The sequence below is a fragment of the Carcharhinus amblyrhynchos genome, chromosome 6, assembly GCF_965287045.1.
Source record: "Carcharhinus amblyrhynchos chromosome 6, sCarAmb.v2.hapA, whole genome shotgun sequence".
Lineage (NCBI taxonomy): Eukaryota > Metazoa > Chordata > Chondrichthyes > Carcharhiniformes > Carcharhinidae > Carcharhinus > Carcharhinus amblyrhynchos.
Window position 1 is genome coordinate 81,378,749 of NC_137329.1, and position 17,020 is coordinate 81,395,768.

Below are 17,020 nucleotides of genomic sequence, written 5' to 3' on the forward strand. Positions count from 1 at the left end.
TGATGGGTCGAGACAGAGTGATTAGGGAGAAACTGTTCCCACTTGTGAGCGAATGAGAGGCCATGGATTTAAGATAATTGGCAAAGAATCAGACGCGACATGAGGTAAAATTTTTTTCACACAGTGTGTAAGTGTCTGGAATGCAGGGTCCGAGAGTGAGGTGGAGACAGGTTGAGACATTGAAGAGGAAATGAGTTGATTAGTTGAAAAGAAAGCAGTGTGAATGTTTATTTGGGGGGGGGAACAGATGGGCTGAAGGGCCTCCTTTTGAGTTGTAACAGTTGTGTGATTCTGTGAGGATACACTCCATGGAGTTTTCGATGGACTTGGGTTTACAGAGTGAGAGTGAGCAAGAGAACATTAGCATAACATAAGAACATAAGAAATAGGAGCAGGAGTAGGCCTTCGAGCCTGCCCCGCCATTCAATAAGATCATGGCTGATCTGTCGTGGCTCAGTTCCACATTCCCGCCCTCTCCCCATAACCCTTAATCCCCTCTCCAAAGGTGGGAAAAGAATGGATGAAGGCTTTGGGAACAGATGGACTGAGGGCAGGGTGAAGAGGCACAACATTAGTGGGTGGCATGGTGGCACAGTGGATAGGTCTGTTGCCTCATAGTGCCAGGGACCCAGGTTCAATCCAGCCTTGAGTCACTGTGTATGGAGTTTGCACATTCTCCCCATGTCTGTGTGGGTTTCCTCCGGGTGCTCCGGTTTCCTCCCACAGTCCAAAGATGTACAGGTTAGTTTAATTGGCCATACGAAATTGCCCCTTAGTGTCAGGAGAACTAGCAGGGTAAATAAATGGGCTTATAGGGATAGGGCGTGGGTGGGATTGTGGTCAGTGCAGACTCAATGGGCCAAATGTCCTCCTTCTACACCATAGGGATTCTATGATTACAGAGGCAGAAGTAGAGAGGAGGCTGTCGGGTTGGGGGATATTATCTGTGTGACAGAGGACACACAGTCTGCATTCCTCAGTGGCTGCAGGAAGGAGTTGAGGATCAGGATTAGGGATCAGGTCAAAGATCATGACCGTTGGCCATCCCAATGTTTTACTGGGGGACCTTGTGGCTCCTCCAGGATTTAAACTTGAATAAATGGCATGAGAGCAGAGGGTGTGTGGAGAAACGGGGAGGACTGGGAGTGAGGTGGAGATGGCTGTTGTCAGTGTACATGTGGAAACTGGCTTTGTATCTGAACAGTGTGGCTGAGGGGCTTCATTTGGATGCGAAACAATGGGAACAAAGGATTTATCCTTCATTTTCAGGGACTGGGAACAGGAGTGGAAACAGGGAATAAAATCAGAAAATGCTGGAAACCTCAGCGCGCCTGAGAGAGAATAGGGCCAACATTTCGAGTCTGGGTGATCCTTCATCAGAGCAGAAGACAGGAGGAGATTTACACTGCTGTGGGGAGGGAGGGATGTGCTGTGGGGCTGGATAGAAGGCTAGTGACTGGTAGAGGCAAGGGAGAGATTAACAAAAGGAATGTAAATCGTGGTGATTGTGGCTAAGAAGGATGCTGATGGTGGCTCTCTTTGACAGGATTTCTGTTTGTCTCTTTCACCCTATCCCGCCCATTGCTTTCCATTTCCCTCCTGATGTTTCACAAGGTGCCTACCAAAACTCACCTTCCCACTGTCTCTCAATGTGCCGCTATCAGCACCATTCTTACCATGATCACCACTATTTGCATTCCCTTTGTCATTTTGTCCATGACATCTTTGTCAATGTCTCCCTAGCCGCCTCCTATCACCTACGCCGTACTGGTCTGAAAACACTTGATCTCATTTGATCTTGGAAGCTAAGCAGACCCAGGTCTGGTTAGTACTTGGATGGGAGACTGCCTGGGAATATCAGGTCCAGTAGACTTTGGGTGGTACAGTGGTTAGCATTGCTGCCTCACAGTGCCAGAGACCGGCCTCGGGTCATTGTCTGTGTGGAGTTTGCACAGTCTCCCTGTGTCTGCATGGGTTTCTTCTACATGCTCCAGTTTCTTCCAACAGACCAAAAGATGTGCGGGTTAGATTGATTGGCCATGCTAAGTTGACCCCAGTGTCAGGGGATTAGCAGGGTAACTATCTAGGGTTACAGGTATAGGGCCAGGGTGGGATTGTGGTTGGTGTAGACTTGATGTGCCGAATGGCCTCCTTCTTCAGTGTAGGGATTCTATTACTGGACCTCTACCAGCCCCCATAGCCCCTCCCCACCCCTTACCACAATTGTATAAATCTCACCCTATATCCAATTGTCTTCAGTTGTGATGAAGAGTCATCCTAACTCCCAGTATTGGCTCTGTTCTCATTCCATAGATACTGTCAGACCTGCTGAGATTTTCCAGCATTTTCTGTTGTTGTTTCAGCAGCTGCTACTGGATTGATGCAGACAGTAGATATTCACTCTGTAGTTACCTCAATTGATTTGATTGATGTAATGGAATGTGACTCAGGCATTTCTCTCGCTGTTCACACTCAGCGAGCAGTGATTTTTTTTAAAATTGCCTCGATCCATTTGGTCCAGTTGTTCTAACTGAACTCTAAAGGTAAAGTCACTATAATCCCAGGTGACCACAGGCTGCTCTGCTCTTCGAGGAGGAGAGCTGATTGGTGATGATTTAACCCAAGGATCACCACGCCTCAGGTGAGGGGCAAGGTTGAGAAGACGGGGCCCTCCTAACCTCAGCCGGTGCAGGAATTGAACCCATGCTGTAAACAGGCAATTGGACTGCATAAAGTTCATTTGTTTTCCTGCTCCTATTGGATTGGAATTACCGTACAATAGAAGGAGTTCTCTACGTTGTTGGCAGCTGCGACAAGCATTAAGGGGCCTGATGGTTAAGGGAACAGGAGAAGGCCATTCAGCCCCTCAAGCCTGTCCAATAGTTCATTGAGATGGTTAATCTTGATTCCAATTATCCACCTTATATACCTTAATACCCTTGACACATTAAGAGTATCTGTCCATCTTAATTTTGAAATTTTCAATTGAACTGGCCTCAGTAGGCTAGAAAGGGAAAGAAGGTTCCAGATTTCCACTCAGCTTGAATCATCGAATCCCTACAGTGCAGAAGGAGGCCATTCAGTCCATCAAGCCTGCAACAATCCCACCCAGGCCCGATCCCTGGAACCCCATGTGTTTACCCTGTTAATCTTCCTGACATTAAGGGACAATTTAGCACGGCCAATTAACCTAACCTGCACACCTTTGGACTGTGGGAGGAAACTGGAGCACCCGCGCAGACACGGGGACAGTGACCCGAGGTCAGAACTGAACCCGGGTTGCTGGGGCAGCAGTGCTAACCACAGTGCCGCCGTGCTGCTTGGTGTGAAGACATGCTTTCAGACATCACCAGTAAGAACCTTACGCTAATTTTGTTATTAATATGGACTGCCCCACTCCATCCATCCTAACAAGTCTTAAACACTTGAATTAAGTTGTCCCAATACCCAAGGAGTAGAAGCCTATAGTCCATCCTTTTGGTCTTGATACATTAATACTTTTAGCCCCACTATCATTCTATTCCCTTGCTGTGCTGTCTATGAAATTGTGAGAACTGCAGCAAATGTATAATAGCTAACATTGTCCCTTCTGGACAATATTCCTTTTTAAACTTCTGGATGCCTTGATGTATCTCAGTTGTGTTTCTATTTTTGTAGAGTTTGTTGCTAAGTACATGTGTTTTTTTATTTGTTCATTGGATGTGGATGTCACTGGCTAGACCAGCATTTATTGCCTGTCCCTAATTGTGTTTGGAAAGGTGATTGCAAGGTGTCTTCTTGAAACGTTGCAGTCACTGAGGTGTAGGTACACCCACAGTGCTGTTAGGGACTTTCCAGGATTTTGACCCAGCGACAATAAAGGGATATATTTCCAAATCAGAATGGTGAGTGGCTTGGAAGAGAACCTGCAAGTGGTGGTGGTGTTCCCAAGTGCCTGCTGCTCTATATTTCACAGTGGCAGCGGCCGTGGGTTGGGAAGGTGCTGTCTCAGGAATTTTGATGAGTTCTTGCAGTGCATCTTGTGGGTAGTACACATTGCTGCCAGTGAGAATCAGTGGTAGAGAGAGTGAAAGTTGAGTGGGCTGCTTCGTCCTAGTTGGTGTCGAGCTTCTTGTGTTGTTGTTGGCGCCACACTCGTCCAGGCAAGGGGAGAGTATTCCATTACACTCCTGATTTGTGCCTTGTGGACAAGCTTTAGGAGTCAGGAAGTGAGTTCTCACTATAGGATTCTGAGCATTTGACCTGCTCTGGTAGCCACTGTATCTATATGACTGATCCAGGTCAATTTCCGGTCAATGGTAACTCACACAGGATGTTGATACTGGGGGTAATGCTATTGTACGTTAAGGAACAATGGTTAGATTCACTCTTACTGGAGATGGTCATTGTCTAGTACTTGTGTGATGTGAATGTTACTGACCACTCGTCAGCCCAGGCCAGGGTATTATAGGGGTCTTGCTGCATTTGGACAGTATCTGAGGAGTGTTGAATGGTGCTGAAGATTGTGTAATCATCAGTGAACATCCCCATTTCTGACTTCATGATGGAAGGAAGGTCATGGGTGAAGTAGCTGAAGATGGTTGGGCCTAAGACACTACTCTGAGGAACTTCTGCAGTGATGTCCTGGAACTGAGAGTATTGCTCTTTGACTACCAAAACCATCTTCCTTTGTGCCAGGAATGTGCCCAATCCCAGCAGAGGGTTTCCCCCTGATTCCCATTGACTCCCGATTTGATCAAGCTCCTTTGTGCCACACTCGGTCAAATGCTGCCTTCATGACAGTCACTCTCCATAAGACAATGGAAGGTAGGAGCAGAAGTAGCCCATTCGGACCATTGCATCTGCTCAGCCATTCAGTGAGATTGTGACTGATGTGATAATCCTCAACTCCACTTTCCCACCTTATCCCATTGATCCCCGATTCCCTTACTGATCAAAAATCTGTCACTCTCACCCCACTGAAGAATGGAACCTCTCCCCACTTCGGTGTCCAGCTGCCAATAACAGGGAAAACCAGTGGCAGCATCCTCTGTCTATTCAACCAAGAAGATGTGTGTTAACCCAGTCTCTGAAGAGGACCCCTTACTACACAGCATGGTAGTCACAGCTTGCAAGCTGCCCCACCATCTCAAACACCCTCCCCATCCTGATCCCGCTGTCAATGGGAACAGCTCAACTTGTTAAAAAGTTCCTTGTACCTGAGCGAGAAGAAACTTTGTGAAAGGAAAACCTTCTCGTGATTTCAGAGGGCTTTCTGCCAGTTTATTTTTCCAAACTTGGTTAAAAGCTGTTCTCTGGCTTTGCGGCAATCCTCTTAGGCTAGTTGTGTTGCTCAGCTCCAGGCTAATATTCATTCCGAAGTACGGACACTTTGCATTCTGAAGCTACTAATCTAATCCACTTTGCTTTTTGCAAAAAGCTGCTGTGTTGATTGAGGATCCAGTTGCTATTGCAAAACTGGCAGCTCTGAGTAAAACCGAGCCGGGAGCCAGCATTATTCCAGAGCTTTACTCTGAAACATTGACAGGCAGGTCATCTCAGCAGCAACATTCTATAAAACTCTTTTTATCAGTCAATAAATGCAAGAAGCCCTTGTCAGATATATTGCCCTATATCTGCACATTGTTTAAAATTCTTATTGCACACTGGCAACATACAATATTGGTCGTAGAATTTTAGAATCCTTACCTTGCAGAAGGAGGCCACTCAGCCCATCCAGTCTAAACCAACAGGCGGCACAGTGGTTAGCATTGCTGTCTCACAGCACCAGGGACCCCGGTTCAATTCCTGGCTTGACTCACTGTCTGTGTGGAGTTTGCATGTTCTCCCTATGTCTGTGTGGGTTTTCTCCAGGTGCTCCGGTTTCCTCTCACAGTCCGAAAGACGTGCTAGTTAGGAGCCATGGTAAATTCTCCCTTAGTGTACCTGAACAGGTGCCAGAGTGTGGTGACTAGGGGATTTTCCCAGTAACTTCATTGCAGTGTTAATGTAAGCCTACTTGTGACACTAATAAATAAACTTTATACTGTCCAACAGACCATCTCAGCCAGCCCGTAACCCCACACATTTACAATAGCCTACATATCTTGGGACACTAAGGGGCAATTTAACATGGCCAATCTGCTAACTGCACATCTTTGGAGTGTGAGAAGAAACCAGAGCACCCCGAGGAAATCCATGCAGACACAGGGAGAATGTGTAAACTCCAGACAGTCACCCGAGGTTGGAATTGAACCCAGATCCCTGACGCTGTGAGGCAGCAGTGCTAACCACTGTGCCACCGTGCCGCTTTTCATGAAGTCCATCCAGTTACAGACACCCAGTGTGATTGTCACACTGTCTATTTAGCATTTATCACAGAACAGAGAGCAGATTGGTCAACATTGGAAAGGATCGTAGTAGGAGGGGGAAATATAAGAACATAAGAAATAGGAGCAGGAGTAGGCCATCTAGCCCTTCGAGCCTGCCCCGCCATTCAATAAGATCATGGCTGATCTGTCGTGGCTCAGTTCCACTTTCCCGCCCTCTCCCCATAACCCTTAATCCCCTCTCTTATCAAAAACCCATCAACCCGCTTCTTAAAAATATTTAGCGAGGCAGCCTCCACCACTTCAACGGGCAGAGAATTCCAGAGATTCACCACCCTTTGAGTGAAGAAGTTCCTCCTCAACTCCGTTCTAAACCGCCCCCCCCTTTATCTTGAGGCTGTGCCCCCTAGTCCTACTGTCTTTTTTGAGCGGGAAGAGTCTCTCCACCTCTATCCTATCCATCCCATTCATCATCTTATACGTCTCAATGAGATCTCCCCTCATTCTTCTAAACTCTAACGAGTACAAGCCTAGTTTATTCAGCCTCTCCTCATAGCTCAACCCCCTCAACTCCGGTATCAGCCTAGTAAACCTCCTCTGCACTCCCTCCAAGGCCAAAATATCCTTGCGCAATATAGCTGTCCTTAAACTCTGGAGGTGAGAGGACATTCTCCAACACACAGTCGGGTGTGAGCTACGTGCAGATTTAGACCACTGGTGCAATTTATTACAGTGTTGGTAAGTACACTTTCTGTGATTGCTTTTACTACAGAAATTCTTGCAATTAAACACTAATTAAACTGACTCTTCGAAGTTGAGAATAGTGTTTGAATTTCAGGATAATTAGATGCCACACAATCCATTAAATAGATTTTCCAAACAGTTCCTCTCCCTCCATCAGCCACCTGTCATCCACCTCCCCAAGTGTAACTCGTTTGCCATTAGTTAAGCAGCAGTGATCGCTGTCTCTCAATATTATTTATGCAGAACTCAAAGCAGCTGTTGGCGATATGTAGAGCTGTGGTGCTCTCTGCTGGTGAGTCGAGGCATTGCATTTGGTGCCCAGTGTTTCAGTTAATGTGCTGTGTCATATTTGTTCACACTAAGATTTATCAGAATTAACTAACTGGAAGTTGCCACAAGGCTAGAGAAATGCATGTCTACCATCGACACACTGCAGGCTGCGTCTTTTATTCTCTGAAAAGGAGAAGGCTGAGGGTTGACCGAATAAAGATTTTTGAAATTATGTAAGATTTTTGTGTTGTTGTGGTGGTAAGTCCTGGACAATTCACATTACCTGGACAGCCAAATGTGCAGGAAGTGTAATCAGCTGGAGCACCTTCAGTTCCAGGTTTTGGCGAATGAGCAACAAATTTAGTCTCTGCAGTGTACAATGAGGTTGAGAATGATATGGACACCCTCCCTTTAAGAGTGATTAAGCAAGAGGGAGAATGTGTGTCTGCCAGACAAACAGGTGGATTCAGACAGCTAGGGCAGGGAGAGCCCTGAGTTTACCACTCTCCAAACAGGATTCCCTTCTGAACACTGATGAGAGCGATAGCTCATCTGGGGAGTGTAGCCAGTGCGAAGTCCGTGGCACCACAGCTGGTTCAGCCACACAGGGACTGAAGGAAGATTAGAAAAGCAGTGGTGCGGGGGGTGGGAATCCAGTGGCATAGAGGTATTGTCACTGGACTAATAATCCAGAAACCCAGGAAATGCTCTGGGGACCCAGGTTCTAATCCCACCACAGCAGTTTGAATAGAAATCTGGAATTAAAAGTCTACTGATGACCATGAGACCACTGTTGATTATTTTAAAAACCCATCTGGTTCCCTGCTGTCCTTTAGGAAAGGAAATCTGCTGTCCTTACCTGATCTGGCCTACATGTGACTCCAGACCCACAGCAATGTGGTTGACTCTTAAACTGTTCCCTCAGAGACAATTAGTAATGAGCAATAAATGTTTTCCAGCTTGTAACACCCACATCCAATGAAAAATGGTTTTTTTTTAGATTGATAGGTTGACGTTTCTGTGGTTGCTGATGCTGATCCAGGCTGGTATGTTGTCTCCTTGTGCCTTGGAGCAGACATGTGTTCTGGAGGATTTTCTACATTGCCATGTGTCCTGCCCAACTTGGAGGAGGCATTTCTGGATGTGGGGAATAAAGTGAATCAAGTAGTTTTATCAGATAAAGGGTACAATCCTGGAAGTGGGCACCTGAGAGTTTAGGTGCACAGGTAGGTCATGGAAGGAGGCAGAAAAGGTTGAGAAAGAATCAGTAATAAGGTATACCGAGGGGTCCTGGGCTTTAATAAATACAGTGAACAGCGAGGAAATTCGGCTGAATCTTTATCAAAGACTTTGGTTTGGTCTCAGCTGGAATACAGGGTTCAATTCTGGGCACTGTGCCATGGAACAGATGTGGAGACATTGGAGAAGGTTCAGAAAGGATTCCCAAGAATGGTTCTGAGGCTGAGGGACTTCAGTTACATGGGATAGATTGGAGGAACTGGGGTTGTTCTCCTTGAAGGAGAGAAATTTCAGAGGAGATTTGATTGAGACCTCCAAACCATGGGGGCCTGGAGGGCAAACAGGGACAAACTGTTCCCACTGAATCATAGAATCCTACATTGCAGAAAGAGGCCATTCAGCCCATCGAGTCTGCATTGATAACAATCTCAGATAGACCCTTTCCCCGTAACCCTATATATTTATCCCACTAATCCCCCTGACACTAAGGGGCAATTTAGCATGGCCAGTCAACCTGACCCCCACATTTTTGGACTGTAGGAGGAAACCAGACCACCCGGAGGAAACCCTCGCAGACACGGGGAGAATGTGCAGACTCCACACAGACAGTGACCCAAGCTGTGAATCGAGCCCAGGTCCCTGGTGCTATGAGGCAGCAGTGCTAACCACTGTGCCGCTGTACCATCCCACTGGTGGAAGGATCGAGAACCAGATGACTCGGGTTTAAAGTGGGTGGCAAAAGAAGCAAGGGTAACATGAGGAGCAACTTGTTATGTAGTGAAACATTAGGATCTGGAATGTGCTGCCCAAGAGTGCGGTGGAGAGAGATTCCATCTTGGCTGTTAAAGGGCAATTGAGTAATTTTCTGAAGTTAAAAAAAAATTGGGGGCTGTGGGGGTGGCAGAGGAGGAAAGATACCCTGTGTCAGACACCAGGGTATCTGATACCCTGTGTCAGATACCCTGACACAGAACCAGCATCAACACAGGCATCAAATGGCCTCTTGCTGTAACCAATCTATCGTGTAAATGTTGAGAGAATGTTTCCTCTGGTAGGCAAGAGCAAATCGAGATGCTATTAATATAAAGTAAAGAAATCAGAAGAAACCTCTTTACTCAGAGAGATGAGTGGGTGGAACTCTCTATCACAGGTTGAGCTGAATTGTATAGATATAAGTGGAAGCTTGATTGGTATACGAGACGGAATGGAATAGACACTGATGAGGAAGAATGCGAGCAGGCGTGGAATAGAATCCCTTCAGTGCAGAAGGAGGCTACTCAGCCCATCGAGTCTGCACTGACCACAATCCCACCCAGGCCCTATTCCTGTAACCCCACGTATTTACCGTGCTAATCCCCCCGACACTAAGTGGCAGTTCAACATGGCCAATCAACCTAACCCCACATATCTTTGGACTGTGGGAAGAAATCAGAGCACTCGGAGGAAACCCACGCAGACACGGGGAGAACGTGCAAACTTTGCACAGACAGTGACCCAAGCCGGGAATCGAACCCAGGTCCCTAGCGTGGTGAGGCAGCAGTGCTAACCACTGTGCCAGCGTGCTACTCTGCTTCAGTGGAGCATAAATACTGGCATGGGTTGTTGGGTGGAATAGTTTGTTTGTGGGCTGTGTGCTCCATATTATTCGATATAAATTAAAGAGTCAGTTCCAAGTTCAGTTCCTGGTATTCGCTCAGATAATGTGACCTAGAACAGCAGTTATTGAGCTGTATCTGAGCCCAGCACTCACCGGCAGTGAATAGGGAATATGACCTGAGAATGGCTGTGTATGTCCTTAACTCCTCCAGTTAGTCACAGTTGGACCACTTTCTCTCGATCTCTGTGAGCTGTGAATGCTCAGTTGATGAGTTTATTTAACTATCAGATAGGCTTTTGGAAACAAAGAGAATTGAGCGAGTTGGGAAGGAAGTGGAATTGGAGCTGCACGGTGGCACAGTGGTTAACGCGGGGACCCAGGTTCAATTCCGGCCTTGGTGACTGTGTGAAGTTTGCACTTTCTATCCAAGTCTGCATGGGTTTCCTCCGGGTGCTCCGGTTTCCTCCCACAGTCCAAAGCTGTGCTGGTTAGGTGGATTGGCCATGCTGCGTTACTCCTTCATGCCAGGGAGATCAGCAGGGTACATACATGAGATTATGGGGATAAAGGATGGAATTGTTGTCGATGCAGGCTCGATGGGCTGATTCCATGACTGGGAAAGCAACCCTGAGGGACTATATGGTTTTCTTTTTCTTATTCTTAGTTCTTCTGATTGGATTCAGACTTTGAGAGGTCAGCAGTTTAATTCTGATTATGTCCATTCTTTCTGGTGACTATCCCTCTCTTTCAAACTGACCGTCACTGTTTGTTGTTGTCCCTAATGTTACAAATGACTCTTGCTCCAACACTCTTTCAGCTAATGTATTTTAGATCACAACAACTCTCTGTGTGAAAAAATGTTTCCTCGTGTCACCTCTGGTCATTTTGCCAACACCTGAAGCCCGTGTCCTCTGGTTACTGACTCTTCTATCACTGGAAACAGTTTTGCATTATTTACTATACCAAAAACATTCAGTCCTTTGAACATCCCCGTCAAATGGACGGCATGGTGGTACAGTGGTCAGCACAGCTGCCTCGCAACGCCAGGGACTGGGGTTCGATTCCCGGCTTGGATCACTGTCTGTGTGGAGTTTGCACATTCTCCTCGTACCTGCATGGGTTTTCTCCGGGTGCTCCGGTTTCCTTCCACAGTCCAAAATATGCAAGTTAGGTGGATTGGCTATGCTAAATTGCCCCTTAGTGTCAGAGGGATTGGCTAGGGTAAATGCATGAGGTCATGGGGATAGGGGCTGGGTGGGATTAACATGGCTCTATGAAATCTCCCCTTAACCTTCAACCACCCCCCAGGAAAAAAAAAACCAGCTTCAGCCTCCACATAATCAATATTCCTCATCGACAGAGCCATTCCAGTAAATCTCTTATGCACTTTCCCAAGGCCTTGACATCCTTACAAAAGTGTGGCCACCAGACTTCTGCATGCCACTCCAATTGAGGCCTAACCACTGTAACTTTAGCAGTACCTGCATTTGTATTGAATTCCTTTATTGATAAAGCCATGTCTCCTGTATGTTTCAGTAAGTAGCCATCTCAATCCACCTTTAAAAATCTGTGTATCTATGTATCCCAGTTTTATCTGTTCTTCTACCCTCTTTAGAAATATACTCTTTAGTTGATATTGTCCCAGTCTCCCTGTCAAAATGTGGTACTGCACAGCTCTGAATTCGATGTTGTCTACCATGTGTCTGTCCATTTTTAACACTCTATATTGAAGTCTGTTACAATCTTTGCTATTTGTTACTTTTCTCCATTTCTGTAATGTCCTAACAATGTTAGGGGCTGTGGGTTTTAAACAAAAATAAAAGGTTATGGTTTGCACATGTGGATTCAAACAAATACACAACAGATTTATTCTCAGAGGTCTTACCTATACAGAGGAAAAACTGAAACTGAAAGGAGGAGCCCCTGAAACACCCCAATGACATCGCCATCAAATCACATGATCACCTCTTAAAGCAACCATTTAAATATATAGCATTTTCATTACCATCTGCAAACATCAAAATTATATTTTGTATAGCCAAGCCAAAGTCTCTAATATAAATAGCATTTTTCCTAATACTAACTCCTGTGAAACAGCACTATATACCTGCCTCCAGTCTGGAAACAACCATTCATCACTATCTGCTTTCTGTCCCTTAGCATATTTTGTATTCATGCAATCACTGCCCCTTTAATCCCACGGGCTTTAATTTACTAATAAGCCTATTCTGTGATACTTTGTCAAAAACTTTTTGAAAGTCCACTGACCACATTTCCTTCTATAAGACCACAAAAATATGAACAGGAGTAGGCCATTCAGCCCTTTGCGCCTGCTCCACCATCTAATAAAATCATAGCTGGTCTAACACTCACTACGTCCACTTCCCTGCCTTATCTCTGTAACAGTTAGATCCTCCACTGGTTAAAAATCTTTCGATCTCAACCTTGAAAATGTTCAAGGACTCTACCTCCACAGCTTCTTGAGGTAAAGAATTCCAAAGATTCACCACTCTCTGACAGAAGAAATTCTTCCTCAAATCCGTCATAAATAAGCACCCCCTTATTCTGCAATTATGCCCCCTGGTCCTACACTCTCCTGTAAATAGAAACATACTCACAATATTTACCCTGTCTAACCCCCGAAGAATCCTATATGTTTCAATCATCTCACCTCTTGTTGTTCTGATCTCCACTGTCTAGAAAACCAACCTGTTTAATCTTTCCTCATAGGGCAGACCCTCCATACCCAGAATCATCCTAATAAACCTCCTCTGTATTGTCTCCAATGATAATATACCTTTCCTTAAATAGGGGGGGCCAGAACTGTACACTGTGTTCTAGTGCCTTGTACAGTGGCGGCAGTACCTCTTTATTTTTATATCCCAGCCCTTTCATAATAAAAGTCAGCATTCCATTTGCCTTCCCTATTAGTTTTCTGGGTTTCAGGAACAGGGACCCCAAGTTCCTTTGTGTTACGGTTTCCTCCTTAATAATTGATTCTACTATTTTTGCTCCAAACCAAAATAAACGATCTCACGTTTTCTCACATTGAATTCCATTTGTGAATTATCTGCCCTGTTAACATCTCTCTGTCAGCTATTCTCTTTACAACCTGCCTTTCTTCCCACCTTGTAACATCTGCAAATAAACTCTCTTTGTTCCTCTAAAACGTTATGTTGTGAAGAGCTGCAGTTCCAGTACTGATCCCAGTGGCACTCCACTGGTTACTGCTCTTCAACCTGAAAAAGACCCCTTTATCATTACTCGTTGCTTCCTGTTAGCTATCCAATCCTCTATCCACGCCAGAATGTTATCTTCGCAAAACTATGAACTCCTTTTTTACCATTTGCATGGCATCTTATCAAAATCCAAATGTACAACTTCGACTGTTTCTCCTCTATCTAGTCTGGCCAATACCTCCTGAAAAAATTGTAGTAAATTTGACAAACATGGTTTCCCTTTCATTTAACCTTTATGCCTCTGCTTGATCAGATTATGGCTTTCCAAGTATACTGCTATTCTCTCCTTAGCAATCGATTCTAATATTTTTCCAATACTTTTCCTCCTAAACTGAGGAGGATTGGAAGATTGTGATCCAAGCCTTCATAATTTCCACCCTGACTTCTCTCAGTAATCTAGGATACACTCATCTGGAATGGGTGATCTTTTTTCCTATTTTGAGGGCTGTCAACTTTTTAAGTCCCTTCTCTTTATCCATTTTCATCTTACTCAGTACTGTTATTGTTCCTCCTTTAATCGGCATTATCCTCTTCTCTGGTGAAGACTGATAGTAGAAAGTATCAGCCATGCCCTCCATCTTCATAATATCGGCCTGTAACTTCCTCAGGGTGGCAATCTCCAACCGACTGGCACTCTGGGTGAACTTACTTTGAAAGTCCAAAGCTTGTGTCTCCCCAACCTTCCTCACTCCGCCTGTGAGACTGGAGCAGGGAAGAACAACGCTGCAGCATCAGCCTAGAGTAACATGGGTGCAGGGAAGGAAGGAACTCCCTCTTTTTATGGGGATCAGCTGCTGTAAAGGAGATGTTTAAAGGGAGAGGTAAATGTCAAAGGTAAGTGGTTCCTTTGTTTGAGGTGAGACTGGGAGGGTCATGCTGTCAGTCTGGAAGGGGGGAGTTGGGGGCTTGAGGTAGAGCCAGGAGAGGAGTGGGGGGGGGGTGGGGTCAAGTCAAGCCTGGAAGATGGGGTCTGGTTGGACTGGGAGGGAGGGGTGTCGGGGGGGGGGTATCAGAAATTGAGCTGGGGTTGCTGTGGTAGGTCTCCTTGAAAGGGGGCAGTGGGAGTTTGTATGTTTGGGGTGGGGGGGTTTGTTCCCGAGGGTTTGGTGCCAGAATTCTACCACCCTGCCTGCCATGGAATCGGAGCGGGTCAGGAGCAGACAACAGAAATGTCTGTTGATCTTGGGTGGGAATTTCCAGTCTCACTCGAGTGAGGCCACAAAATCTCACCAAAAGTGTTTAAATAGTTACTCTGGAGTAAATTCTGTTTTTTTTTCTGCTAACTCTTTCTGAGTAACTATCAGGATAAAACTGGCAGAACCATCCAAATTTGGTGATTTAAATCACTTCTGTCAGATGGTTCTCAGCTCTGCGCTATTGTCTGAGGGAAGTTATCACTTCTGGACAATTGCCGGGGAAACCCTTACAGAGTAATGTCCTGGAGGGATTTCCCAAAGCATCGTTAGCGTACCCCCAAAAGCAGCATTGGGGAACCAGGAGGTTATGGGCCAGCATCTCTCTTTTTTTGACCCTGAATTAGCTCCATCCTTCTTTTTCCTAACTTTTCACTATTTATGTACTTACAAAATACTTCTTGCTTCCCTTTTGTGTGAGCCACTTACTTACTCACACGCACTCTCTTTGACCCTTCTACTCCCTTCTTTAGTTCTCCTTGGTACTTTCTACATTCAGCTTGGCTCTCCAGTTGGATTATAAACCTTGCAATTGTCAGAAGCTTCCTCCTTCTGTCTTATTTTAAGTGTTATATCTTCCGTCATTCCGTCACTCTAGCTTGGATGTCCTTCCTTCCCCCAGTGGGAGTGCGCCTGCCTGATGTCTAATTTGGAAGGAGTTGCGAGGAATTAAGTGAGAAAGGTGGGCAGAAGTTGTAACGTTGCTAGTTAAAAAGGAGAGAAACAAGGGCTGTGATGTATGACTGACCAGAAGTTAAATCTTGTGATGAGGAATGGGATGGTGCCACACACACAGCAGCCTTGTTACAGGCCAGCAGCCGTGTACAAGGCACCATATTTAACAATAAATTGTGAACTTTAGCTTCAAATTCGTTCACACAATACTGGATTTCAGGTGCAAGTGACAATTGAATTGTTGGCACTGCATGTGGAGTTGCATCTTTGAAGCCAGGTGAGAAAATGAGAGCCACACATCTCTTTAGAATTTTTACAACATGGACAAGCCTGAATGCTTGGGAGTCAGTCAGCAAGGTGTCTGTCTGGTGGCCATCAGTGACACTGAGTGTCTTAGAGGAATTCAGAGGTTCATTGGCTCCTGACTGTCTGTTACATTGTTGGCCGGCTATCCCTGCAGGGATTGAGTTTCCGTCCCTTGCCAGCAGAAGTCAACTTGGCGCAAATAGCTGAGAATTTACTGTTGCTGATTGGAGCAGAAATGCTCTACTTCACCTGAAACAGTAATTCATGTTTAAAAACCAAAGCATCCAAGGAATGGAAAGCCGTTTGATTTTCGCTTAATTTAACTGGAGCTCTCTCCCTAACAGCACTGTGGGTGTACCTGCACCAAAGGCACTGCAGCGGTTCGAGAAGGCGACTCACCACCTTCTCAATGACAGTTAGGGATGGGCAATAGATGTTGGCCTAGCCAGTGATCCCCATACCCCGTGAGCAAATGTAAGGAAACAAAATTCAGTGGTGGCAAAGAAACTTGCTGTGGGGCAAAACAAGCTACAGAGTGGCCCTGAGAAAATGACATAATGCAGATTTCATTCCCAGTTACTCACATTACACTACTGCGGCTGCTGGACTGCTGCAATCTGGGCCGCGTTCATCATATGCGAGATCTAAATCTGTTACATGCCATTTTGAGTGCAGTGTGTTTTTATAAGCCTTTTTTCTGATGTAGTTATTTTACTGGCGTCATGTTGAGAATTCTAAGCATTTTAGTCTGGAAGAGAGTGTTCTGCAAGAAAGACCTGTTTTACTAGTGCTTCTGTTTTCATAGTTATTACTGTTCTGTTGAGTTACAGTTATTGTTAAACTTCATTATTTTATTTCATAAAGAAGATCCTTCTTTTAAACAATGCATCTAACTACCTTTATTGTGGTCTCAAGTTAGCACAAAACATAATGCAAAAACAAAATACTCTGGCTGCTGGAAATCTGGGAGGAGAAAACCAGAAAGTACTGAAAATACTCAGCAGGTCTGACAGCATCTCTGGAGAGAAACAGAGATAACAATTCATCAGAACTGGGTAAAGCTGATGATGGTTACAAGCAAGTGAAAGGAGAGACCGTAATGATACACATGTAAGAAACGTCAATGATGGGGCAGGAGACATGAAATGAGAAAAGGTTTTATAGGGGTTGAACTGAGCTGCTTGTTTCACCATTTCAGAGGGCAGTTAAAAGGAGTCATATCTAGGCCAGACCAGGTGAGGACTTCAGATTTCCTTTCGTGAATGACATTAATGAACCAGATGGGGTTTTTTTTACAATGATTTCATGGTCATCATTAGAGTTTTAATTCCAGATTTTTATTGAATTCAAATTTCACCATCTGCCATGGTGGGATTCGAACCCAGGTCCCCAGTAAGACCCTTGGTCTTTGGATTACTAGTCCAATGACATTACTACTATGCCACCACC

General features: G+C 45.3%; 1 protein-coding gene and 1 pseudogene across 1 annotated transcript in view; both read left to right on the plus strand.

Annotated features, from left to right (window-relative positions):
* Positions 1-17,020, plus strand: part of pot1 (protection of telomeres 1 homolog) — a 333,590-nt gene that overhangs the window by 266,571 nt on the left and 49,999 nt on the right. The window lies entirely within an intron of this gene.
* On the plus strand, positions 1,756-1,873 carry LOC145344584 (5S ribosomal RNA; annotated as a pseudogene).